The sequence below is a fragment of the Rhineura floridana genome, chromosome 7, assembly GCF_030035675.1.
Source record: "Rhineura floridana isolate rRhiFlo1 chromosome 7, rRhiFlo1.hap2, whole genome shotgun sequence".
In the NCBI taxonomy this organism is placed as follows: Eukaryota; Metazoa; Chordata; class Lepidosauria; order Squamata; family Rhineuridae; genus Rhineura; species Rhineura floridana.
This window is the reverse complement of record NC_084486.1, coordinates 15,239,646-15,266,343: the sequence shown is the minus strand read 5'-3', so window position 1 is coordinate 15,266,343 and position 26,698 is coordinate 15,239,646. Positions and strand designations below refer to the sequence as shown.

General features: G+C 39.4%; 1 protein-coding gene across 1 annotated transcript in view; it reads right to left on the bottom strand.

The window, feature by feature from the left end:
• LOC133388618 (heparan-alpha-glucosaminide N-acetyltransferase-like) overlaps window positions 1-26,698 on the bottom strand; it is a 206,921-nt gene that overhangs the window by 133,654 nt on the left and 46,569 nt on the right. The window lies entirely within an intron of this gene.

Sequence of the window (26,698 nt, the reverse complement as noted above, 5' to 3'; positions counted from 1 at the left end):
TGGTCTTGACAAACTACTTAATGATTTGTCTGCCTGTTGTAGTAGTTGTAACACACCTTGCCATATGCTGTATGATTTTTAATTGTATTTTATTGCTTGTTTTATTTCTTATGTTGCATTTTATTACATTACAGTTTTCATTGCACAGCATATACAATATAACAAAAAATTAAAATCAGTATGAATATTGAATGCACACATGGCACACACACCCTGAATGAAGCTCGCAGACCACTGGTGGTCCATGGACTACAGTCTAGAAACCCCTGCGTTAGGGCATACATCCAGACATCTTTTGGGCCTCAAGGCAAAGTCGCATATGATGTATTGTTTTAATTTTTTTGTTTCAATTTAGGCTCCACTGTTTCAACTAGATGCCTGAAGCCACCATATTTCCCACAAAAGCACAGAATGATATCTAGCCTCGCATTCTGGTCACCTCAGCTTTCCCTTAAGACAATAACGCTCTTTTCTAGCCCTCATGAGTGAATCCAGGTAACATTTACCAAGTGAGGAGCACAGTCACCCAAATGGGTTCCCATACTGAAGAACACCCTCACACAGGCCTGGGGCTGAGGTGAGAAGGAGGTGCCATTGCACAAAAATCTAAGTCAGAATGAAAAGAGCCTCCCCATCAATTTTTTTTGGTGGGGATTGTTATGAAAGGGCTGCAAAATTGCTTGATTTGTGACCCCTGGGAGTTTGCAGTCCCCCATGTGGCCTTCATGGGAAGGACTGGTCTCATTCTACGTGGACTTCATTTGCCCTTAATTATGTCATCCAGTACCTAAATCCAGTATGTAATCTCTGATCCAGCCTTTCCCAACCAGTGTGCCTCCAGATGTTGTTGGACCACAACTCCCATCAGCCTCAGCCAGCATTGCCAATGGTCAGGAAAGATGGGAATTGTGGTCCAACAACATCTGGAGGCACACTGGTTGGGAAAGGCTGCAGATCACTTGAAGAGGCAAGAAAAGGAGGGGGAAGGATGCCCAATATATTGTAGCAGCAAAGAGGAAACGTTTGTATGCAATATCTTTTTTTTTAAATCACTAGAACACTAAAATTAATGGAGACGGGTGTTGGAGGATTTTGGTCCTCTTAAAAACCACTGTGTATGAGTCAAAAACTGAATCTGCGGAACACTGAGCTCACCCCACAATTCCGTGTTTTGGCAGCTCCTGCACCACAAATGTAATAGCTGAAGTGGGACTCAGGCCAAGCTTAGACTAACAGATTACCTTGTCAAACTGGACTGCACCACTTCAGACTGCAAGTGGGGGAACCACACGATTTAATGCTCCCCCAAGAAACAAAAACCCTGCTTGTAGAAAATTAATATACTTGGTAGAATGGGCTACATTCGTTCTCTCTGCTACCTCTGTTTTCTAGATGCAGAGGTTTTCTATAGAGAGGCGCTCTCTCCACCTCACCCCAGAGTCTCAAGTTGTAGACTTGAGAAACAGTTTTACTTCATGACCAACTCAGCCTCAGTTTGTGAATGCCACAGATCATCGGTCATTTTTAACTTGAAGGCCCTTTTCTCCTCCACTGCTTTATAAAACCATATGTAACTATTTCCTGTAACTGCAAACTGATGACAAATCTGACTGGATTTATAATCCTGCCGGCAAGCAATATCTATTCATCAAGTGTACAATGGAAGATACAAGCCCAATCAAATAAAATTCTCCTGGACTATTTCCAGCAGAGCTAATAATACAAATCAAATGCTTTGTTTTCCAGCATGTCTAAGGCTAAGAAGCCTCATTCCAAAATTATTTTCCACAGATTTAGTTTCTTAAATATTCATTCATCCAACGGCTAGTGTGAGTTTTCATACATAATTCTCAGAATGGGCAATTGCACTATGCATCCTAATGACATCTAGCCAATGCTCAAGCATCTTTTCTCAATACAAATTAGTAACATGAGCCACCTTCCCTTCAAAAAAACCATTATGACAATATGGCATGTATATATGTTAATTATACGGGGGTGACACTGGTCACTGTCCCTCTAGTGTCAATTCTCCTATGCACTGTAGTCCAGAAGTCATCACTTGACTACTCCCTTATATTTTGGAACCCATAAATGCCACCAGCAAGGCTGGCTCCCACTGTCCCCAGCATCATTCTCAATAGCCCCAGGAAGACAGTCTATACGTAAAACAAAGAGTGTGGCCATGCTCCTGGTCCTGACAGCCACACATTGATCGCAGATGTATGAAGAGGAGCCCTTACACATGAGAAGTGACATCCGTGGACAGGGCTACCCTTGCCATGCAACATCAGAGGTGGAACCAGTGATGTAGGCCCACCCTTCTCCTCCTCCTGCCTATCACAGAAATAACAGTAGGAACTAGAGAACTCTGGGACTTGCAGTTCTTCAGAGAGGACAGTTCCCTCTGTCTCCCAAACTACAAGTCTTGTTATATACAGCACTCCTTGCCTGGAAAAGAGCCTAGGGAGTGATGGCTACAAGTTTTGGGAACCCTTGTGCAAGGAGCCTTCTAAGAGGCCCTCTCTCTGTCAGCCCCTTCCTCCCGTCCAAGGCACTGCTGCCCATTGGTTTGCCCTCTCCCTCTGCATCCAGACCATACAGTCACCCAGATGGAGAATACAGGGACATAGAAAGCTGCCTTAGATCAAGTCAGGTCCATTTATTAACGCCCTTGGTCTATTTCGCTCAGTATTGTCTATACCATTGGTCTTCAACTGGTGGGTTGAGACCCACTACCAGATCATGGCCTGATCCAAGGTGGCTCGCAACAGCAGCACTACCATGATACAAATATATGGTTAAAAAAACAACAACGATGTGAGTTCCCAAATGCATGTCTGGGTTAAAGGTGGATCCCAGGTCAGAAAAAGTTGAAGAATACCGGTCTTCGTTGACTGGCAGCAGTTTACCAGGCTTCCAGGTGGGGGATATTTCCAGTCCTACCTAGAGATGCCAGGGATTGAACCTGGGACCTTCTGCATGCAAAGCAGATGCTCTCCCACTGAGCTGTGGCATGCATAACACAACACAAGGCACACAGAGGGTGCTGCTGTCCCTCGTCCTTACTTTGTTCATTGCTTGCATGCAGAGAGAAAGGTGAACACAGGCAGAGCCAGCAAACAGTCTGAGGAACAGGACCAGAAGCCTCCAGAGAATGGCAGTGGGTCCCCTGCAGAGATGTTGGCCTTGGCAGGTGCTAAGGCTGTTCTTGGACTGGGGTAGCCTAGGGCTCATCCAGACGACTGCAAAATGTGTGACACGCCCGCTATGTGTGTTCATTATTTTTCGGTTGTCCAAATGACGTCTCGTGCTGTTACACATTTTCGCGGGTTAAATCCGCTCCTTGCAATACTGGCAAAAATGCGATTTGCTGTTTAAAATCGGGAATCATCCGCTGTGCCTTCAGGAGTAAGGATGCAATACCGCAGACTTTACAGCTGATGGGCGGTTCTTGGGCGTTTCCCCTTGCCCCTTCTCCTCATTCCAGCCAATCACGTATCTGCACTTTTGCGCATGTGCGAGAATAAGCCTGGGAAAATTGAACCAATCATCGCAATGGTGGGGTGTTGGGGGGGGTCTGCAACTACTGCGCAGATGCATTTTATTTTTTGCCAGCCTGCAAACTGGGCAGCCGCTCTGGGTGAGATCTGCAATGCGCAGCAAGCGAGAAAGGGGGGATGGTCGGTTTCAGCCTGCCTGGGAAAGCTTTGTCAATTTCATTCTACTTGCTGGGGGTTTTGCTTCAAATCAGAAAAGCATACATTTGTTTAAGTGTAATATCGCAAATGCAAACAACAAAAGGGCTTCTGGTCGGTTTCAAGCCTGCTCCGGAAAGCTTTGTCAATTTCATTCTCCGTGGGAAGGAAAGGGGGAGGACACCTTTCTTGGTTTTTTGGAGAAATAAGTGTAATTGCCAGTGTGTGTATCTCCTTAAATATCAATAAAGGCAGAAAAGCATACATTCGTTTAAGTGTAATATCGCAAATGCAAACAAGAAAGGGCTTTTCATTCTCCCTGGGAAGGTAGGCGTGAAATGGACCAGCAGCCTTTCCTTCCCAGGCGAGAACTCCTTTACAGCCATATTGTGCTTCGTTGCAAAGGGGGAGAGGAGCATACCTAATTTTTTTGCTGACCAATTGGTTGATAGGGGGAGGTTTTAGAGGCGGAGCTTGGAAAAAGCGAAAAGAATGTAGGGGTCTTACCGCTGCGGGTGCGGGTGCAAAATAGCGTTTTTTTTAATTGGGAAAGAGCGAACTAAAAGGCAAAGTGAGGACTATCAGATGACAAACCGAATATGGAAACCGTGGATTATCCCGCTCCATTTGGATAAGCCCCTAGCCACTATGACCCATGCACTGGTAAACTCACAACTGAATTACTGTAACGCACTCTATATAGGGCTGCCCTTGGGGATGGTTCAGAGGCTGCAGTTGGTGCAAAATGCGGCAGCAAGGCTGTTGACTGGCTCAGCTACTTGGATCATATTACACTGATGCAGAGAGAGCTGCACTGGCTGCCAATTTGCTACATCCCAACAAGGCTTAAAGAAACCCACCAGGCTCTGCCCACTTTCCCTGGCAGCTCTCTCCTCCCTCAGAAGGATCCTCTCCTTCTGTTTACACTGTCACCCCGGCAACGGCACCTTCCAGAAACCAAGCGCCTCATCAGAGCACCTTCTCTCTGGTAGAGGGCTCACCCCAGCATCAAAACGTCTGCTACACATTATGAAATATTGAATGTTTAAAGAAAACAAATTGCATTCATCGAGTTTTTTAAAAAGGCACAACAGGGTTTTCAGATCCAAAGAATGGTTTGCAAATTTCACCAATGACATATGGAGATTTCTGTCCTAGTTTTTCAGGGTAGGTGTGTATGGTTGCAGAGGTGTTAGAGGGCTGTAGGTTTTTTTAAGTATGTTAAGTCATCGACTGCTCTACCAGCAGACAAAGCAACACCATGAATAGCCATAGCAAACTGTGCAAAAACGGCAAATTCAAATATTGTTGACATCTACAAGTGCAGTCATTCCCCTCACACTATTTTTGTTCATTTTATCTCAGATAACTGAGATCACAGAATATACAAATTAATCCAGGCAGTAAAATGTAAACGAGAATGTATACTAAAAGCAGTAATGTAGTGGCAAATTCAGAAATGTAGGGTCCCTTCATGACAGTCACACTACACCCCCTCACAGCCAACATCACTTTTTCCACTTTCCTTCATCTTCCTTGCTCCCCATGTCATATGAGTCCACACTCCACTATTACTGACATCCCTACAAGCCAATCATCATGAAAGGAGAGGGGGGATGTTAGCTACTGAGAAGAGTCTCCTCAGTGGCTGACTCACCTCCTTTCATTCTGATTGGTTCCAGTCAGCACAAAAGGAGAACTCTTCTTCCTCTTTCATACTGATTGGTTGATACATAGTAACCTGGCTGGGACACTGCTCTCAAAAAAGTAAGGGGTCTATGACCCCTCACAACCACAGATGACCACACCTCTGACCAAAAGCCTCTGAAATCAAAACATTGATAAAGAAGTCAGAATTACAAGACAAAAGAGGTGTATGCACACAGGCACATAGAAAGCTGCCTTATACCAACTCAGACCATTGGTCCATCTGGCTCAGTAGTGCCTACACTGACTGGCAGCAGCTCTCCAGGGTTTCAGTCAGGGGAGCCTTCTAGTCCTACCCAGAGAAGACAAAGATTGAACATATGACTTTCTGCATGCAAAGCACAAACTCTTGTCATTCAGCTATGGTCCTTTCACATCTAGCAAGAAAAGAAGAATGGCTCATCAGTTCTGGCCCACAGTGTTATGCTGAGAAACATTACTTTTTAATTCACTCTAAGGCTCAATTAGTATAACTCACAGGCAAGCTAGCTGTGCAGCGCAACCCTATGCATATTTACTAGGACACAAGTCCCACCAACTTCAATACAACTTATTCCCTAGCAAGCATGCTGAAGATCACAGCCTTCATACATTACAATTAGATTCTTAATTTCACAATTTGAACCATAAGAGAAATAACAAGAAGAAGAAAATGGTAGTGAGAAAGGTAAGAAAAAACACAGATACCTCCATTGGTTCCCTTTAGTTCTATATATTTGTAAAGTAGCACCTCCAGGTGGTGAAACTTATTATTCCACAGCATTCAATAGACAGCAAGAGAGGAAAGGAAGTCATTTCAGAGACTGCAAAGGAGCCAAGGAAGGATGGTAGGTTCTAACCTGCCACAGGTCTGACGATCTCTCCTTTCCCTCAGTGACAACATGTTTAGCACACAGGATCAGTGAAAGTGTGCCATGGTTCCACCTTGCTAAATTATGCCACAGAACTTTACTCCAGCAGAGCTGTGAGTAGTGGCTTTGCTAAAATCTATGATTTCTCACGTAAATACAGATTACTGGACTGCTTAACAGATTCTAAAACTGGTATTTTCTGAAGTTCGTAAAACTTTAATTTCTAAAAGCTTGTGTACAGTTAATATAATCTGCATTTACAGCATTTCACTTTCCAGATGATTCCAGACAAAGCAATTGTGGCAAACTCCTAGATGCATTAAACTAGGGATTGAACGTATTTCCTTTTCACTGTAGGGGGATGTCATTTCCAATTTTAAATTGCTCAGAGGGCTTAGCAGAATACATATGTGCTCTTTTGCTGCACCTATAACATGCTTGTAGCTATACACTCTCTTTCAGGGACACTTCCCATGGAGTGGTTGAAAGACAAGAGAGACACTTCATCAATTAGATCCATGTCAAAAACAGGAGGAGAATCACAGTATATCCAGGGAGGGCTAAGAAAACCCTATGTTCATATTCATGGATTTCAGTGGTGTGATGGCCTGACTGACTGGACTGTGTGACATTGACTGTGATGGCATGGCTGATTGGACTATGTGACATTAACTAAGGTTTTCATTCTTGCTAGGCAACTCTTGGTTGCTTAAGCAATATCTCTGGCACACACACAAAAGGATAGAAAAATCAAGGAAATATTCTACAATTAAGATAGTCTAGTTAATACTTTTTCCACAGTTAAACATCTTGAAATGATTTTGCCTGATAAGAAAAAAGCCCTGTGTGATGCTTACCGCCCAATTTGCCCTAGCTTAAGTTGGAATCTTGAACGCAGTAGTCTGTAGGAATCCCCTTGAAACCAAACAGTTTCCAAACCACATTTTGAGTACATAGCTTTTGGAATATAGCCTATTAGAATAGCCAGTTTCTCACCACATGACAGCAATTGTTCAACAGTTCTGGAAAGGCCATAATCTCACTCATAGTCATGGTTCATTTAAGATGCTAGAATTCATGGCCCATCTGAAGCAATTAACTATGTCTCTGCTTCTTAGACAACAATTACGGTGAACAAGCCAATGGCTAGAGTGGGAATGAAGTCAGTAAAATGTGGGCTGTTATGTATCAGTGCTGATGGAATTGTTGGTAGAGCTCCCAGACATCAAGATGGCCTCTGAAGTCATGCAGGAGCAATTCACAACAGGAAACCAAGGTAAGTCTAGGGAATACTTCCACAGGTTAACCCAATCAATAACAGACTGGCCCACCAAGAAAGCTCCTGAAGCTGGTGTTATGGTGTGTTGACCCTGACAGTTGCAACTAATTTTGAAAGGTGTGAACATAAATTAATACAATGTAGATGATGAAGTAGACTCTAGTCCATAAACTCTTAGCCTTTAAGGTGCAACAAGACTTTTTTGTTTGTTTTTAATATGATGGGAATGTGCAGTACTTTTATCATACTGGATGGATTGCTTTTCATATTGGCTACATTCCAACAGTGTGTGTATGCACCAGAAAGTTGCTTTCTTGGCAACTGGAAATGTATTGTTCTACAATAAAATCTCACTTTCTAGAAATGTAGGAAACTGCCTTATATTGAGTCAGACCACTGACCCATTTAGCTTAGTATTATCTACGCTAACTGGCAGCAGTTCTTCAGGATTTCAGGCAGGCTCTCTGCCAATCCTACATGGAGTTGCCATGGATTGAACCAAGGAGCTTCTGCATGCAAAGCAGATGTTCCACCACTATGGCCATTCCATGAGACGGCAGAAATTTATAGTCAATAATATGTGTTTGTGTCTCATTTGTCACATGCTTTTCTAATAGGATAGAGATGCATCACAACTGTCATTACAGTTCAATAATTAAGATACTACAGAGAGTATTTATTTAAAAAATAAAACAAAAGAGAACTAATGGGTCCTGGAAGTGAAATTAATTTTCTCCCAAAAACTCTCCTCAGAATTTAGATTTTGCTGTCAAATGCTTATTGTATATTATTTGAATACTTGAATATTCAAATGATTCAAGTGTTCAAAACTGGTATTTTACAAATATTATATTGGACAGTATTTTATTGTTACTAAATGCTGTTGCAAGTCAATATTTGAAAGCTGAGGACATTTCATATTTTTGCTCTCCAATTAAGACAAACAAGAGAGTGTGCCAACAAGCTTAAAGCACTTGCATTGCAAATCCTGAGGTAAATTTTCACTTTAAAATTTGAATTTCAAGTTTGAATTATGTAATCCAACATTTGAATAACTAATTTTGAAATTTGGCAAAGAAATTGTTTCAGCTAGAATTAGTACCAGAGTAGATTCAACACTTCTTGAGATCTAAGAATAGCCTTGCTTTATCCAGCCAAGGGTCCAACTAGCACAGATTCCAATAGTTGCCTATTAGATCCCTTTGGGAAGCTCACAAGCAAGCCATGAAGGCGAGCCCTCTTCTGTTGCCTGTTCCCAACCTCAGAGGTTATGTAATCTCTGAAAACAGGGGCTTCATTTTAGCCATCTTGGCTGCTTGATTCAGCATGAAGGAGATAATGGGCAGTCACAGAACGCTTCAGAATGATCATGTCCTTAGTCTGCTTTGAACTCACTCTCCAGTTCACATGCCAAGATATCCTTCTTGTCCTTAAGATACTAAGGGAAGGGCTAAAAATGGGACTTGAGACCAATTAGCATATGCATTATAATTGAAGGGTGAGATTTATGAGCTTGGCTACATTTTGTGCTCTCATATGGAGAGCTTGAGTTCAAGCCTTTTATCCCTCTGTCAAGTTAAATTCGTCTCCTTGGAAAGTTACTGGGGGAAAAGATGACTCAATGCTAATTTCAATTAAAGGCAGATGGAAGGTTATATTTTTTTTTAATAATTTTTATTCAAATTTTTCAAAAGACAAACAAAACAAAGTCAAAAAAACATAGCAATACATCAACAAAAAATAAAAATAAAATAGTTGACTTCCGATTTGTCGCAGATCAGCTATAAGTATATAATATACATCAAACCTGTCCCTTAATGTATACATACAGAATCCCTTTTCTCCGTAGGCTGTCTTAATTAATCGTCAAATCCCAGTATCATCATTTTATTTTGATCTTTCAACAAAAAGTCTAAGAGAGGCTTCCATTCCTTAAGAAATGTATCTGTCGATTTTTCTCTAAGTAAACATGTCAATTTGTCCATTTCTACTAAATCCATTAATTTCAATAGCCATTCTTCCATTGTTGGTATTGATTCCATTTTCCACTTTTGTGCATATAATAATCTTGCTGCCGTAATCATATATAATATTATTCTTCCATATTTCTTTTCTATTTGTTTATCCATAAAACCCAATAAAAAAAATTCTGGTTTTGACTGAATATTTATCTTTAGAATTTTTTGCATCTTCCTACCTATCTGTGCCCAAAATGATTTTGCCTTTTTACATAACCACCACATATGATAAAATGATCCTTCTTGTTGTTTACATTTCCAACAAACATTAGAAACATTACTATACATTTTTGACAACTTTTCTGGAGTCATGTACCAACGGTACATCATTTTATAAAAATTTTCTTTAAGATTATAGCATAGTGTAAATTTCAAACCTTTTTTCCACATATTTTCCCATTGATCCATTTGTATGTTATGACCAAAATTTTTTGCCCACTTTACCATACACTCTTTTACTTGTTCTTCCTCCATATCCATTTTCAATAAGAGTTTATACATTTTCGCAATTATATTTTCATCATTTGTACACAATCCTATTTCAAAATCAGATTTACTTATTTCAAACCCATACATTTTCTTGTCCATTTTATATCTTTCTAACAATTGTAAATAGGCAAACCATTGAAAACTATATCCTTCCTTTGTCAGTTGTTCTCTCTCTTTCTTTGTATATTCTCCATGTACATTTTCTAATAGTTCTTGATAAGTTAACCATTTCTCTTTTCCAGTCATTTCTCTTCTATAAAACGCTTCTTGACTTGAGACACATAATGGTATTTTCGAATAAAACCTTGGTTTGTATCTATTCCATATTTTCAACAGAGGACGTCTTATAAAATGATTGTTAAAGTCTACATTTACTTTTACTTTGTCATACCATAGATATCCATGCCATCCCCACTTCAAATTATGGCCCTCCAAATCCAATAGTCTTTTATTCCTCAATAAAATCCATTCCTTTATCCAGACTAAACAGCAGGCAGCAAAATAAAGTCTCAGATTTGGTAATCCCAGTCCTCCTCTTTCTTGTAGTAGTTTAAATTTAACTCTTGGTTTTTTTCCTTGCCATACAAATTTAGAGATATCTTTTTGCCATTGTTTAAAAGGTAAATCAGAGGATATTACAGGTATTGTTTGAAACAAAAACATCATTCTCGGTAATACATTCATTTTTATCACAGATATTCTACCCATTAATGACAGTTGTAGTTTATCCCATCTTAGCAAGTCTTTCTTAATCTCTGTCCATAATTTTTCATAATTATTATGAAACAACTTTGAGTTTTTATTTGTCATAATGATACCTAAATATTTCAACTTTTTTTCTATTGTAAAATCTGTCTTGTCCATTAACTCTTTCTGTTCCCTTAAAGTTAAATTTTTCACCAACATCTTTGTTTTTTGATTGTTGATCTTAAATCCTGCTAACGGTCCAAATTCTTTTAATTTGTCCATCAATATATGAATTCCTTCCAAAGGGTTTTCTAGTACAATTATCAAATCATCAGCAAATGCTCTCAATTTATATTCTTCTTTTTTTATCTTTAATCCCGAAATCCTTTTATCTTGCCTTATATCTCTAAGCAGCACTTCTAAGACCAGAATAAATAAAAGGGGAGATAATGGACATCCCTGTCTTGTACCCTTTTGTATTTCACATGAATCCGTTAAATCTCCGTTAACAATTATCTGGGCCTTCTGAGATGTATAAATCGATCTAATCCATTTTATAAAATTGTCTCCAAAATCCATTTGCTCCAAAACCTGAAACATAAATTTCCAATTCAAATTATCAAATGCTTTTTCAGCATCTAAAAAAATCAAAGCTGCTTGTTTATCATTTCGTTGTTCTAAATATTCCAACACATTCAAGACATTCCTGACGTTGTCACGTAATTGTCTTTTAGGTAAAAACCCTGATTGATCTTCCTGAATAAATTGTTGCAATATTATTTTCAATCTTTCTGCCAAGATCATTGTAAAAATTTTATAGTCATTATTCAATAGAGATATTGGCCGATAATTTTTTGTTTTAGTTAAATCTTGCTCCTCTTTAGGTATTAATGTTATATTAGCATTTTTCCAACTATCCGGTATCTTTCCCTCTTGCAGAATAAAATTCATTGTAGACTGTAAAGGTAGCAAGAGTTCTTCCTCCAAACATTTATAATACATTGCAGATAACACATCTGGTCCTGGCGCCTTTCCTAATTTAATTTTGTTTATAGCTTCAGATATCTCTCTTGACGTAATAGGGCCATTAATAGCTTGTCTCTGAAAATCTGTAATTTTAGGCAAATTCTGTTTAGATATATACTCTTCTATTTTTTCAGATGGAATTTCCTGACACTTGTACAATGTTGAATAATATTGATGAAAAATCTTTTTGATTTTTACATTATCTGTCAGCGTCTCATCTCCTTCTTGTATCTTTAAAATAATATTTTTGACATTCTTTTCTTAATTTATATGCTAACCATTTCCCAGGTTTATTTGCAAATTCAAAAGTCCTTTGTTTAGCAAAATTTAGTTTCCTTTCAATTTCTCTAACTGTCAACATTGACACTTGTTTCTGTAACATTTTAATTTGATTTACAATAGAAACTTTAGTTGGATTCTTTTTCAATTCTTCCTCTTTTTGTTTTATTTCTTCCAAAATTAATTGCATTTTCTGTTGTTTCTTTTTTTTTAATTCAGAGTTACATTTAATAAAATATCCCCTCATAAATGCCTTACTTGTATCCCAAACGATATTTTCACTTGTTCCTTTATGTAAATTATGTTCAAAAAACTCTTTTAATTTCTTCTTACATTCTTGTACTACTTTGTCATTCTGAAGTAAAGATTCATTTAGTCTCCATCTAAATCCAAGATTTTTTTTTTTTAAGGTTAATATCACAGGATTGTGGTCCGAAAAAGTTTTTGGTAATATATCCATTTTAAAAATATCCTTCGCTAAAATTTTAGACATCCAAATCATATCAATCCTCGAGAATGTTTTGTGTCTTTCTGAAAAATAAGTAAATTCCTTTGCGTTATCATTTATATATCTCCAGGTATCCACCAATTCTAAATGTTCCATCAGTTCAAAGCAAATCTTCGGTAATTTACCCTGTGTCTCTTTGATATTTTTTTCAGAAAGCCTATCAATTTTTGGTGAGATTACCCCATTCCAATCACCCATGACGCACCAATGATCATATGAAAACTCTGACAATTTTTCCATAAGTCCTGTGTAAAACCTTGTTTTATCTTCATTGGGAGCATAAATACCCACTATCAAAATGTTTGTACCCTGTAAAGTAATTTCAACCCCCACAAATCTACCACTATCATCCAGTAATACCAATTTAGGAAGCAATTGTGGGTTAATGTAAAGAACAACTCCATTTTTTTTTTTTGGTCCAGCTGAAATAAATTCTTCACCCAAATTTTTACAAATCAAATATTTGGAATCTTTCTTCTTAATATGAGTTTCTTGTAAACAAATTATATCCAATTTTAATTTTTTCAAATAATGAAACACTTTCTTTCTCTTCTGCGCCGTGTTGGCTCCATTTATATTCCAAGTTAGATATTTGTAATCCATCTTTAAGCGTGTATTTTAAAATGTGCCTGATGCTCCTTTTAATCCATCATCTTCCTTCCCCTCCTCTGCGTATCCTTGTTGACTTTGTTTCCCAGGAATTATATCCATATCTTTGAGTTTATCTTCTTCCATATCTTTTGAAGCTTTTCTCAAGAAGTCCCTTGCTTTTTGAACAGTATTCAATCTATATTTCTGTTGTCTGAATGTAAGCTTATTCATAAATATTGTCTTGGACAGACTAAATTTTGCCTCTCAGTGCTACCAACCTTCAATAACCACCACATCCGCACCCACACCCAATCAAAAAGAAACAGAACTAAGGTTTTGCAAGCAGTTTTGTATCAAATGTAATCGCCAATGCTGTGCCCAAAGGGCTTCACTATGTGTTAAAAATTGCTGAGCCCATATAATAGAAAACTGGTAAAATCAGCTTTCATTCTCTTAAAACCATTCTATTCAAACAAGGTAAATCTCTTTCACGTTCCTGTGGATAAGCACTTTTTAAAAGAAGAGCACCAAACTTTAAAAGACAAATGCCACTGCTGATTGTTTCCCTTTTTCTGGATACAGCAGGAGCATTTCCCTCAACTTGTTTTCATAAAAGCAGATCTAATCGTATTTTCCACTACTTCTGGCAAGATACATCCAAACCAAAAGGAACTTGCTACTTAATGCCAAAGATGGCACGAGTGTGTTACAAGTTATAGTGCAGGTCACCTGATGAACAGTTGATTCTCCTAGCACTTGTTTCCATAATCCTAACCCCAGTTTGTTATAATTAAGTTAACCCCTAACTATGTGAACAAGGAATTGCAAGAGTTTCAGCCCCACAGAGAGAGGTAGTACATATATTCAGTAAACTGTATGTACCAAACGCATGGTGAAGCAGGATCACATCCAGCTAGCCACCACTGCCTCCATATGTTTGCCATAATGAATAAATGGTGTGCCACATTCTGGTACAGAAAGCAATTATGATAGAAATGTATCCCAAATTTTACAGATGAGTCAGAGGCAGTCGGTATCCATTAACTGAGAAATTATTAAGACAAATTAAACATAAATAGCTTGTTAAATCATTGACTACTTCTGTGCAGACTATCTCTCTGTCCTCTCACACTTATTGTTTCTCTCTCTAATGAAACCTCTCTCTCTCACAACTGAACTCCATGGATTTTTAACTACCAAACATGCTGCTGTCACTCTTAAAGCAGTTGCTCCCACAATGTTCTAAGGGCAAGAACACTGAACCAGACATCACTGCCTCTGTATATTTTCCATAAGGGAGGAATGGGGAAGCAGTGGCCTTCCAGATGTTGCCCGACTTCATCCCTGGCCGCTGGCCATGCTACCTGGAGGGTCAAATCAATTCCCCACCCCTACGCATAAAATATAAATAATGCACTTGCACATATTTTGCAATATGCACACCACTGATAACCTGAACCTTATCTCTCAGTTATATATACATATGCTAGTATGCATGCATATACACACAATGTATTTGCCCATTCAAACATGGAAACAAAGTGGGTAAAATCTCCACATATGTGATTCCACAGGTAACAGAACATGTGCATAGACCAGTGCATTTTTGTTCAGTCTGCTAGAATAGAAATTTACAACCAAAGCATTCACTTTTTGTTGCTACTGATTTCTGCTTTTCCATTCCTCTGTCACATTTATATCCCAACGCTACCTCCAAAAAGCGCATATAGTATACTTAGGTTTCCTCCCATTTTATCCTCAGAGGAACCGCCTGAAATAGAGTAGGTGGCATAATAAGAATGTTACTTAATGTCTTTCATTGCTAAGTGGGGATCTCAAACTACATCAGCCCAGAATGTTAGATCTGCATTGGGATCACCGCAGTGCAAGTCCAAGACTCTGTCTATTGCCACATGCTAGCTCTCCGCTGTACGGGCAGATATAATTAGCCCTTTTTTCTGTTCTAAGCAGTACAAATAGTACTGCTTTGGGTAAAAGGGCCAATTAATAGTCTAGGAGCCATGGAAAATGCCCAGTTTTTCTGCTCTTTGGAGTCTGCCATGTTCACACATAATATGGCAGCAAACCAAGGCTTGAAACTGATTGTACTCCGGTTAGGAGGCTGCAGTGAACCTTAACTCTGAGTGTATCTGTATATGATACATATGTTTTCAAACTCCTGTTCGTAAAATGCATACTTTACAATTTAAGGTGTACATGTAAAAAAGGTAATACATGAATGGAGCTCTATTCATCCTTTGTGGGTCAAGAGGAATGAATGGATCTGTCAATTTCAGTTCTGTCCATTTCTCATTTTTCTAATCTTAAATTTAGTTCTCTACATTCCTGCAGCAATTTCCTTTTTTTAAATAAAAATACTTATAAAATTCTTCAACATTTTACTGGGAATTTCTCCTCCGAAACACATTTTTACATGCAGTTTTGACTAATATACACATTTTTGCAAGCAATTTCTCTTAATGTAATGCATTTTTGTATATTATGTTCATTTGTATCCACATTGTCCCTGAGTCTATGCATTTTTGTAAACATTGCTTGGTTGGAGAACTGCATCACAAAATTTGGATACATGCAGATTTTGAAGGAAGGTTGAGTCTTGGTTCTCTTATTGTTTCAGAAAGTGAGAATTTGATAAACTCTGCTTTACATATGAACCGGATTTATCCTCTATCCCTGGTCAAGACATACAAGAAACACTGGGAAATATCGCAGGAAGCTCTGTACATACATGTTATGCTAAGTATATATGGACTGCGCCCAGGACCAAAGAATTTCAGTCAACAGCAACACAGCATAACAGGAGGAACATTTGGCAGGTTTTCCTGATGCAAAATGTGAAATGCATATTCTCACTCCAGCCAGCTGATCTTTGCATCCCACAACTGTGATAGCTCTGGTAGCATGGAGGGAGATACTGTACTGTTTGAATTATCTCACCGGCAGGCAAGTCAGCAAGTATCAGCTGTAATGGAAATGTGTAATTACTAGGAGCACTGCTCTACTACTCATAGAAGAAATGGAGTTGAAATAATAACTTCTCATATAAATACAACCATTTCCCCCATTTTCAAACGGGCCTTCCAAATTCAAATCCTGCCTAAGTTTCAAAATCTCCTTTGTGTTTTGCTTTGCTTTGCTGAGGAAACAAAATAAATAAAAGACTAATTCACTCAGAATTCAATTCTGTGCAAGAACATTAGAATCATAAACCCTGTTTTTCCAAATAATAATTGGCTTGGATCCCAAGAACTGCATGGTGTTCTGCATAAGGTGCTGCTGAAGGTCAGGGGAAATTACAGTGCTGCACCAGGGGGTGGGAGCTGAAGCAGAAGAGGGACACTGGCAGGTATCAGCAAACCCTCACTGCTCATACTAGCGGCACTTTGGATCCAAGCCATTATTTCAAACTGTACTTGAATGGGAAAGCTAAAACCCAGATCTGATGTCATGCAGTAGCTAAGAACATGAACTGTGTATTGGGAGGTTGCTGCTTCACATCTCACTTTATTCACAAACTCAGTAGACAGCCTTATGCAAACCCCTTCTTCTCAGTTGCTGCCTCACCTTCTGCAACATGGTGGTAATAAACCCATGTTCTAATCAGTTCTAATCCTGCATCTGATGGGTTTCTGACCATTTCCCCTTGTTTTAGCTGCTGCCTTTTTAATGTGTCCCAATAACAATATTGGCCTCTATTTCGGAGCTAATTATTGGCTCTGAACAGATTAATAGTAAGAACTGAAGCATTCAAAGTGCTTTACAGGAAGGACTGCTGAGACAGTTACACAATATGCTATAGCAGGCAGCAAGATGAATAACCTAGTGTTTGGCAGAAGACAAACTGCAGTGGAATGGAAACAGTGCTGCATGCAACCAATACAGGGTGGAACAGAATATCATGCCTTCTTACACCCCTAGTCCAAACATTGCCAATGTTTGAAGAATTTGAACTATTATAGTATACAATGAAGAGGCAGCCACCCTTCCCAATCTTGCAACAACCTGGGGGAATATTTTAAGCCAATGAACATTCTGCGTACCATAGCATTCTGAGGAACAAATTGGACTTTCATTTGGCAATTCATTTTAAACCTATAGAAGAAATAGGCCCCTTTGGGGAGTGGGGAAAAGTGCTGGGTCATTTCCAATAATGAAATGGATGGCTCTGCTTCATTGCCCCTTCAGAAAAAAAGAGGAAACTTTCCATATATAGTCATTTGATTAACACCAGTTTCCATTAGGTAAGAGAAACAGGTTTAAGTTGTCTCTTTTCAATGCACCTATGAAGTTAACAACACTATTTCTTAGCCCAGAATTTAGTTTGGGTCAGGGAGAGGAAGGACGAGCTCTCCATTTCTTACAGACATTTCACAGATGTTAGGCAACTGATTAACTATGAACTGCAGTGTAATAGCATTGTTCATGAGTTCGGGGAATTGTAACTTCCAGCTATTTGGCTGTCTAACACCATTTATTGATTAGAAAAACAGACAGCGGCTCTTGATATTGTAACACAGTATTTTAATTACTGCCTTATCCAGTGTCTGACTTTCAGTATATCAGCATGATCAAAAATCCACACATATCAAGCCAAAAACTCAGGCTTGCCCACAGTACATAGCCTAACTATGCCCAGCTAATCTTTCTGTCTACCTCCCCCAATAGGGTCGCCAGGTCTCCGTTTTTGCCCAGAGACTCTGGATTTATTGGGTTCTCTTAAGATCTCTGGGTGGGTCATGCCAATCTCTGGACTCTCAGGTTTCATTTTTAAAACATCAAGTTTCTAGGTGGTCTAATTCAAGAGATTTACTCCAAAATGTCAGCCCCCCCCCGCAACTTCTGTTAAATGAGCTCGTAGCTGACTGCTCTAGCCCTGCCCTTTGAGGTTTGTAGCCAATAAGTCAGGGTTGTGATTGACAAGGGATTTGTTGACTTTCAGGCAATAGCTAGAACCTATTGCAAGGCCAGAAAACTGCTGTCTTTTCCTGGTTTACAGCTTTCAGCTATGAAGTCCCATTCTCTCTGTGTGCAGTTCAGGAGATATAGAACAAAAAAAATCACAGCAGGATCGTGGTAGGCAATTGTTTACTGTAACTTGTTACTGCTGCGCTAGGCTCCTATGGGGAGAAAGGGCGGAATATAAATCTAATAAATAAATAAACAATCTCCGTTATGATTATAATAAAAGTGTACATACAGGGTTTTTTAATTACTTGCAAAAATAACATATACATTTTATCTTTCAAATAATTTTTGAACAGAAATTTAAAAGAAGTATACATGCAACTTGTTTACATTTTCTTCAGTTGTTGAAGAAGGCAGTCTATTTGTCTAATTCACAGCCTGTTTTGAAAACTTTCCCAATATGAAGCTTCAACCCTATACTTGCTTTTCTGGGAGTAAAGCTGCAATGCTAATCCCACATACCGGGGAGTAAACCCCATTGAATTCAATAAGACTTACTTTTGAGTAGACATGGTTGGGATTGTGCTGCAAATCAATGGGACTTTTGAGTGAATATAGCAAAGGACAGTTTGTGTTGTAAATCCTTCTCTCTCCCTCCAATCCTATTTTTAAAGCATTTAGGCATGGCTCACTGCTTTTATTTTGTAGGAAATTAATACTAATTTTAGGTGTTTTTTTTAAATGTTCTGCAATGACCAACTGGTTTTAACAACAAACTATTATATGGTGAGTATGTATTTTTACATCTCCAGTGTGTGTGCATATATGGAATATTTCCATCAACCCTGTCAGGTAATCAATGCAGCTCACAACAACAAATAAAACCATTTAAAATCCAATAACCATAATACAAGTATGAAACAGTTGCAAAACAGCTTAAAGTGGCATATTCTGAATTTTGGGTTAGGTGAGTGAACTTCCTTATCACTTGAGGTTGCAGTCCTGTGCATACTTCCCTATTGAGTAAGCCCCATTGAATACATTGGGATTTGCTTTTGAGTAAACATGCAAAGGACTGCACTATAAATATCTTTACAGGTTGTGTAAATAATTAACATCTTCAACAGTCATGCTTACATAAATATTTCTTCATACTATGTCCCAGTAAGTATCTGATGTCACACTATGGTTGTACATTATTATTTCCTCTACATTTTAAATGTGCCCTTCTTCCTTGGGGTGGTCATGGTCCACCTCTGTTGTTTTCACTCTGAAGGGCAGATTAGGCTGAGAGATGGTGAGTAGCGTATGGTCACCCAGTAAACATTGTAGCTGATTTCCATTTTAAAAAATAAATTAAAATGATTTACATGCAGGCAAAGTTTATTAAGTAGATCCACACAATACATTTAAAGCTCATTCAACTTGCATTTAAAGTGTGTAACTTCCTCCAAAGAATCCCAGAAAGTGTAGTTTTTCCATCACAGTTATAGTTCCCATCACCCTTAACAAACTACAGTTCCCATTATTCTGTGGTGGGATTCATGTGCTTCAAATGTGTGTTTAATGTGCTTTAAATGAATGATGCGGATCTGCTCTAGTATGCTGTGCATTCATTAATGAATTTTATTTTTATTTTATTTATTTATTTAATATTTGATTTATATTCCACCCTTCCTCCCAGCAGGAGCCCAGGGCGGCAAACAAAAGCACTAAAAACACTTTAAAACATCATAAAAACAGGCCTTAAAATATATTAGAACAAAACAACTTTAAACACTTTTAAAAAAAAAAGTTTTTAAAACATCTTTTAAAAAAGGTTAAAATATTGTTAAAAAAAAGTTTAAAAAAAACATATTAAAAAGCAATTCCAACACAGACACAGACTGGGATAAATCTCAACTTAAAAGGCTTGTTGAAAAAGTCTTCAAAAGGCACCAAAAAGATAACAGAGATGGTGCCTGCCTAATATTTAAGGGGAGGGAATTCCACAGGGTAGGTGCCGCCACACTAAGGGTCCGCTTTCTATGTTGTGCAGAACAGACCTCCTGATAAGATGGTATCTGCAGGAGGCCCTCACCTGCAGAGCACAGTGATTGACTGGATATGTAAGGGGTGAGACGGTCTTTCAGGTATCCTGGTCCCAAGCTGTATACACCAAACCTAGAACCTTGAACTTGGCCCGGTAGCAAATGAGCAGCCAGTGAATTGAAAAGAACAATTTTAAAAGATACTTTTTTAAACAGGGAAAGGGCTGTAGCTCAGTGGAAGGGCATATGCTTTGCATGCAAAGGTCCAAAATTCAATTTCTGGAAAAGACTATGGCCTTGAATCCTGGAAAGCCAATGCTAGTCCATGTCATCAGTACTGAGCTAGATGGTACCAAACGGCCTGACTCGGTATGAGGCAGATTACTTTGTTCTTAAAAGTAGAAAGAGACCCAAGGGCCACAGAGATTCTGAAATTTATTTATGTATTTTATTTACAACATTTATATACCACTTTATTGTAAAACTCAAAGCTGTTTACAGAAGGAATTAAAAATGCAATTATTGGCAAAACAGTTAAAGACAGGTATTTAAAAACATTCAAAATAATAAAACCAACAATGAGTTGAAAACAGATTAAAAAATATTAGCTTCTACATGCCTGGGTAGGCTTACCTAAACAAAAATGTTTTTAGCAGATGCCAAAAGAGTACAATGAAGGTGCCTGCCTAATGTCAATAGGCAGGGAGTTCTGAAGCATAGGTGCTGCCACACTAAAGGACTGATATCCTACAAGAGCAAAACAAGTACTATGTGGAACCCATAACATGGAAAACAAAACTTGAACTTGGTCTGCTAGCAAATTGGCAACCAGTACAGATTTCAGAGCAGAGGTTTTATGTGCTGACAGGGTCTCACTCATGTCAGCAATCATGCCACAGCATTCTGCATTAACTACAGACCACAGGTCAGATTGTGCTGCATGGGGGTTTCTATGACCTTGGCTAACTGGCTGCCAGGATTTTTTTAGTTTTGGTTAGGAAACCTGACTGGTTGTGGGATGTTGATTTTTCTGTCATTCTCATAGGAATTCTGTTGTGGTTGGTCACTGTTTTTTGTTTTTCTTTTTCTATTTTTCACAATCCTAACCATATCTACTCAGTCCAGTTGTGTTATATGGGGCTTAGTAAGTGTGCTTAGAATTGCAGTGTTCATGGGCAACCATCTTTACTCCTGAGTGTTCCCATCTAACATCTCCATAGAAGCAACAACAGTGGTTCCATGTGCTCAGCTCAACCCCCTTAAACCCACTGATGATACACCTTGCTATTTGCATGATTGTTTGTTTCTTGCCCAATAGTGGTAAAAGAGAATTCACATACTGGGAAGTGTGGCTTCAGCTGCTGTGGTTCCCAGTCTACTGCCTGTGAAGGTAGACCAAATGTGTGTTTTCTCTCTGTCAATTACTACTCACTGGAATTGGGTTGGCTGTCAAAGTGAGTTTATAGCAGCCCACAGAGTAGGCAGGAAAGGGTATAGAATCTAACATCTCCATAACATTAGGCTCCTTTTTTCTTACAATGGCTTTCTTGTAACTGGCCTGGCCTGAGGACACAAACCCTTCTTGACAGAAGCAAGTAGGCTAGATTAAATGTTCCCTACCCAGGCTCCCTAGCAGGTGATCCCATCACTTTAGCTGGACCTGGGAACACCCTCATTTAGCTAAGATTTCTATCTTAATTTCCAATCAGAGATTTTTGTTTGAGTGGTATGCTCCAAGCAACTGTGGTTGATGCTTAATGTATCATGCTTAATGACATCACTAGGGCCTTCCTCCGTGATGTCACTTGTGCCCACCTCATGTCATCACTAGGGGCCACCCCGTAACATCACTAGGGCCCACCCCTGAAATCTCAGGGTTTGGGATGCTTCTGACCTGGCAACCCTAGTCCCCACCCTCCCTTGAAGTGGGAAAATTTAAAACAACTGCAGTTTCTCCTATTGCCCACACAGCTAGGAACACTTCATGCATTCCATTTGAAGCATATACATACACTAGTACCTTAATCATAGTAGTGGCAAGGAAAAGGCATGTGCATTAAGCAGGAAGTGCTTCAAGGGTTTTTAACTGCCCGATTGCCCAGTTTTAAATAGGAAAGCAGCTTGTGCTTTTTGCTCTGCAAGAGAGTAAAAATTCCCAAAACATGACCAGCTGGGTACATGCAATTTACTCCTTGCTCAGTCTATGGTCATTCAGAATTCCAGCCCAACACCAGAATATGTGAGGGAAACAAATGCATGATCTGAAAACCACGTATGCTGACTGAAGAAGAACATGTACACATCCTAGAGAGGCTCCTGGGTGCATGAATATATCTTTAAATACACAGATTTCCTTCCCATCACATCTGATTTAGTCCTCAGGGTCACACAAATGAAATAACACTAACAAGCAGATCTGTAGCAATACCATTATTAATACATTTATTTTTATCTCACCCTTTCTCCAAGAAGCTCAGAGCAATGTATGTGATGTCCCCCTCTCCTTTTCTTTATCCCCCACCACAACACTATGAGCTAGAGAAAGTGAATGGTCCAAGACTCTGAGTTCACACAGTAAACTAAGTTTAAACCTGAGTTTCCCGCAGACTCTAGCTGCGACCCCACCCAGGCTGTCAATAGAAACTGTGTTATCTGTTCTGGCCCCACTGGGCATTGTGTTATTTGTTACATTGCCCCCTAGTTTATGCATTTAGAACTGTTTCAGTTTTCCCTCTGCAGGTCCATTAGCAACTAATCAAGCCCTAGTATCTATTATTATGCTTTGATTGGTTGTTCCTATGTAGACTATCTAATCCCATTTACACCAGATCTACACAGTCCCCCTCTTGCTTTAGCTGCCACTCTGAGGCTGCACATACACCATACATTTAAACCACTTAACTTCCCCCAAAGAATACTGGGAACTGTAGTCTGTTAAGGGTGCTCAGAATTGTAGCTCTGCGAGGGATATATTCCCAGTATTCTTGGGGGGGGGAGGAATGTGCTTTAATTTTATGGTGTGTACGCAGCCTAAATTGCAGCCTGATCATCTGCACTGATAAATTCTTTGCTGTTAAAAGTTCATTTCAAGTTATTAATAAAGCTGAAGATTTGTTTACATGAAAAGTGTGGACTGAATTGAGTTTAGCTGGCTAGATAGACACATTGCCAATGTGTGTTGAGGCCAGAACATTACCCACAGAAGTTAACAAATGAATTTTCAGTAGAAACCTAGAGTGATCCAAATCAGCAGTTGTAAGCTGGTGGTCTATCTGGCCCTTTTAGATGGAAGTCTAACACACCAGATGTCCATAAATAGCTGTGCCCATCACTGTATGGATCCCCCCCCCGGTTCAAATAACTGCAATGATAATCATTTGGGCAAGGAGGAAAGCAAGTCCAGCAAGGTAAACTCAGCACAATATGTAAGAGGGGAAATACAGTAGGGCCTCACTCATACAGCAGGTTACTTTCCAGACCCCCACCGAAAAGCGGAACTCCGTCAATAAAATCATGCCTGACACCCGAAAAACACCATAAAAGAAGAACAAGCGCCATATGAGTGGGGCTTACTCTAATGGAAAGCCGTCGTATTAGCGGAACACCAAAAAGTGGGCCACTGAAAAGCAGGGCCCTACTGTACTGCACATCAACCTGCAGACCTAGGTACTTTCTTTATCTGCATAGCTGTGCCTACTTCCAGTTTAATGCTAAAGTGCAAAACCAGCAGTGTAAAGAATGCTGAAATATGGATCTTGATAAAGACCTAGCCTAAATGCAAAACCAAAACAGGTCCACCCTTCCACACATTCCTGCAGTTACAGTATATTGAAACAATGAAAATTGTTTGTGGTAGGTTTGAGACAACAGAGTGCATGTCTTCACGCAACCGGTAATTAACTGAAGCCACTACCACAAGATGCCACAATGACTGATTTAGATTACTTTTTTTTTTTTTTTAAAGGACTAAATAAATTCATGGTGGTTTGGTCAATCAGCAGCCATGGTAGCTCAATGAGGCAGTATATTTCTAGATGCTGGAAGACAAGCAACAGAGAAAGGTGATCACCTTCTTGCTCTGCTTGTGATGTTCTAAACCTGTCTAGCTGGATATTATATCTTGGTCTGATCCAACTAAGCAATTCTTACGTTCTTACAGTCCCTCACACCATTCCCTTGCAGGAAAAGCTGGTCCAAAGCACGCATGAACAGGAGGCATAGGGAGGAGGTGGAAACATTGATGCAGTTGAGATTTTTTCATTATACTTCATTATACATGGATTTTGTATAATGGAATACCCCACATTATGCTACTAGTACATCTGTACTGGTTTATTCATAAACCATAACTATTGCATCTATATAGAATACACAGTTTCATGTAAGGAAATGCTTAATGACATATTTGTCTTTCAATATGGCAGTACTTAGTCCTGGGGGGAAATTGGTGCATAGATTCAGTATATAGGTTCAGTTGTAGTCAAAAGAATCTATAGAAGACAAAGAAAGAAGGTTGGAGACACACAGTATCTTCTAAGAGAGTTGAAGGTAGTATGACTGAGCCATTGTTCACTACAATATGATGTTCACTACAAAAGCCTGCTACGCCTATTTCACTAGACACTACAGGGGTTTGACACTAGAGACACAGATAACTGTATTATACCACCATCCCTCTGATTCCAATCATATTTGCAGAATTCCTAGCTGTGCTCCTCCAGGTCATATCACTCCAATATGTGGCAAAAAGGGCCAACAAAAAAAACTATAAATTCTGCAACAAACAAAGGATAGAAACGTATTTATTTGTTTATTTTTATTTAAAACATTTCTATCCCTTCTACCCTACAATAGGGTACTCAGGGAGGCTTACAATAAAATTGCACACATACATAATAAAATTATACACAATAAAAACACAAAACATTACAATAAATTAAAATAATAAAGTACAATTAAAATACATAAAATACAATATGCATATATATAGACAGACAGACATACCTGTATATATATGCATACATATATGGGGGAGTGATATTAAAAGGAATAAAATGATAAAAATTAAAAATAAAGAGCATAAAAACAGTATCAAGCTCACCCATCAGTCCCTCCCAAAGGCTCTCTGGAACAAGATAGTTTTCACAAGTTTCCGGAAAACCATCAGGGAGGGAGCAGAGTGGGCTTCTTGAGGCAAGGAATTCCAGAGCCTGGGAGCCACAACTGAAAAGGCTCTCTCCCATGTGCCTGTCAGTCTAACATCTTTCATTCCAGGCACGCAGAGGAGACCAGAGGCAGATGATCTTAAATCCAGGGCAGGAATATATGAGTGTAAGCAGTCCCTCAGGTACACTAGTCCAAGGCTGTTTAGGGCTTTAAGGTCAAAACCAGCACTTTGAATTGGGCCTGGAAACAAATTGGGAGCCAGTGGAGTCAATAAAGCACAGGGGTGATATGTGTGTTAGATCCTGTGCAAATTATTCTAATACAAACCATATGGGTTTTGTAGTCACAGAAATTTGGGGTTTTTATTTTTTGAAGAAGAAATTCTAGCATTCAGAATCCTGCCATGACCACATAAAGCTGCTTTATACCAAGTCAGTCCATTGGTCCATCTAGCCCAGTATAGTCTAGGTTTGACCAGCAGAGTCTCTACTATATCTCACTATTTCATTCATTCATTCATTCATTCATTCATTCATTCATTCATTCATTCATTCATTCATTCATTTATATTCCGCCCCATAGCCGAAGCTCTCTGGGCGGTTTACAGTAGTCTTTGCCAGCCCCATTATCTCACATATATATAAACAGAAGAAGACAGGGTTTAAATCTAGAACCTTTTGCATTCAAGAGATATACTCCACCACCCAGGGCCGGGGCCCTTGGGCACCAGCCTGCTCTGGGCCCCAGCACATGCACACGCCACCTACCTGTCTCTCCTTTCTTTTGTGGCTACATGCACTGCACACACAGGGCTGCCATTAACCAAGAAGCCAAGGTTTCTCTAAGGGGCTGAAGCCTCCACCGCCATCTTGGTTGATTGCATGCATGATGCTATGCATGTGCATCCCTGCCATCAAAAAAGATGATGGCAGGGGCATCAGCCCCTTAGGGAAACCTCAGCCGCCACCTTAGTTAATGGCAGACCTGTGTGCACAGCCGCAAAATTCAGGAAAGACAGATAGGTGGAGCCAGTGAATGGCAGGCAGCTTGCAAGCTCCCTCCCTCCAATCCGCAGCAGCTAACCACGGTTCGCTGTCCTGCCCAGAGTGTGAGACATGAGACGGAGGCGAGGCTGGAATTAATTCTTGTTTTATTAAAGTAACGGTTACATCAAAAGCAGTGCGCTTCATAGACCTAACTATGCTGGCTCACTAATGACCCTAACTAAGCTAACTACACATTCTCTGCAGCGTATGGAGTAAGTTCACTCAGCACCCCAGTCAGAGGGGCACCACCTTAAATAGGGAAGTTCTTTGCCCATAATGTCTGACTCCTGCGAAGTGTCACCTTCTGACCGTCCCACTTCTCGCGTCGTCTCGTGCAGGGCGAGAGGGGTCGAGCCGCTGGCTGCTCATCTGACAGCAAAGGCTTGCTAGGTGCTGG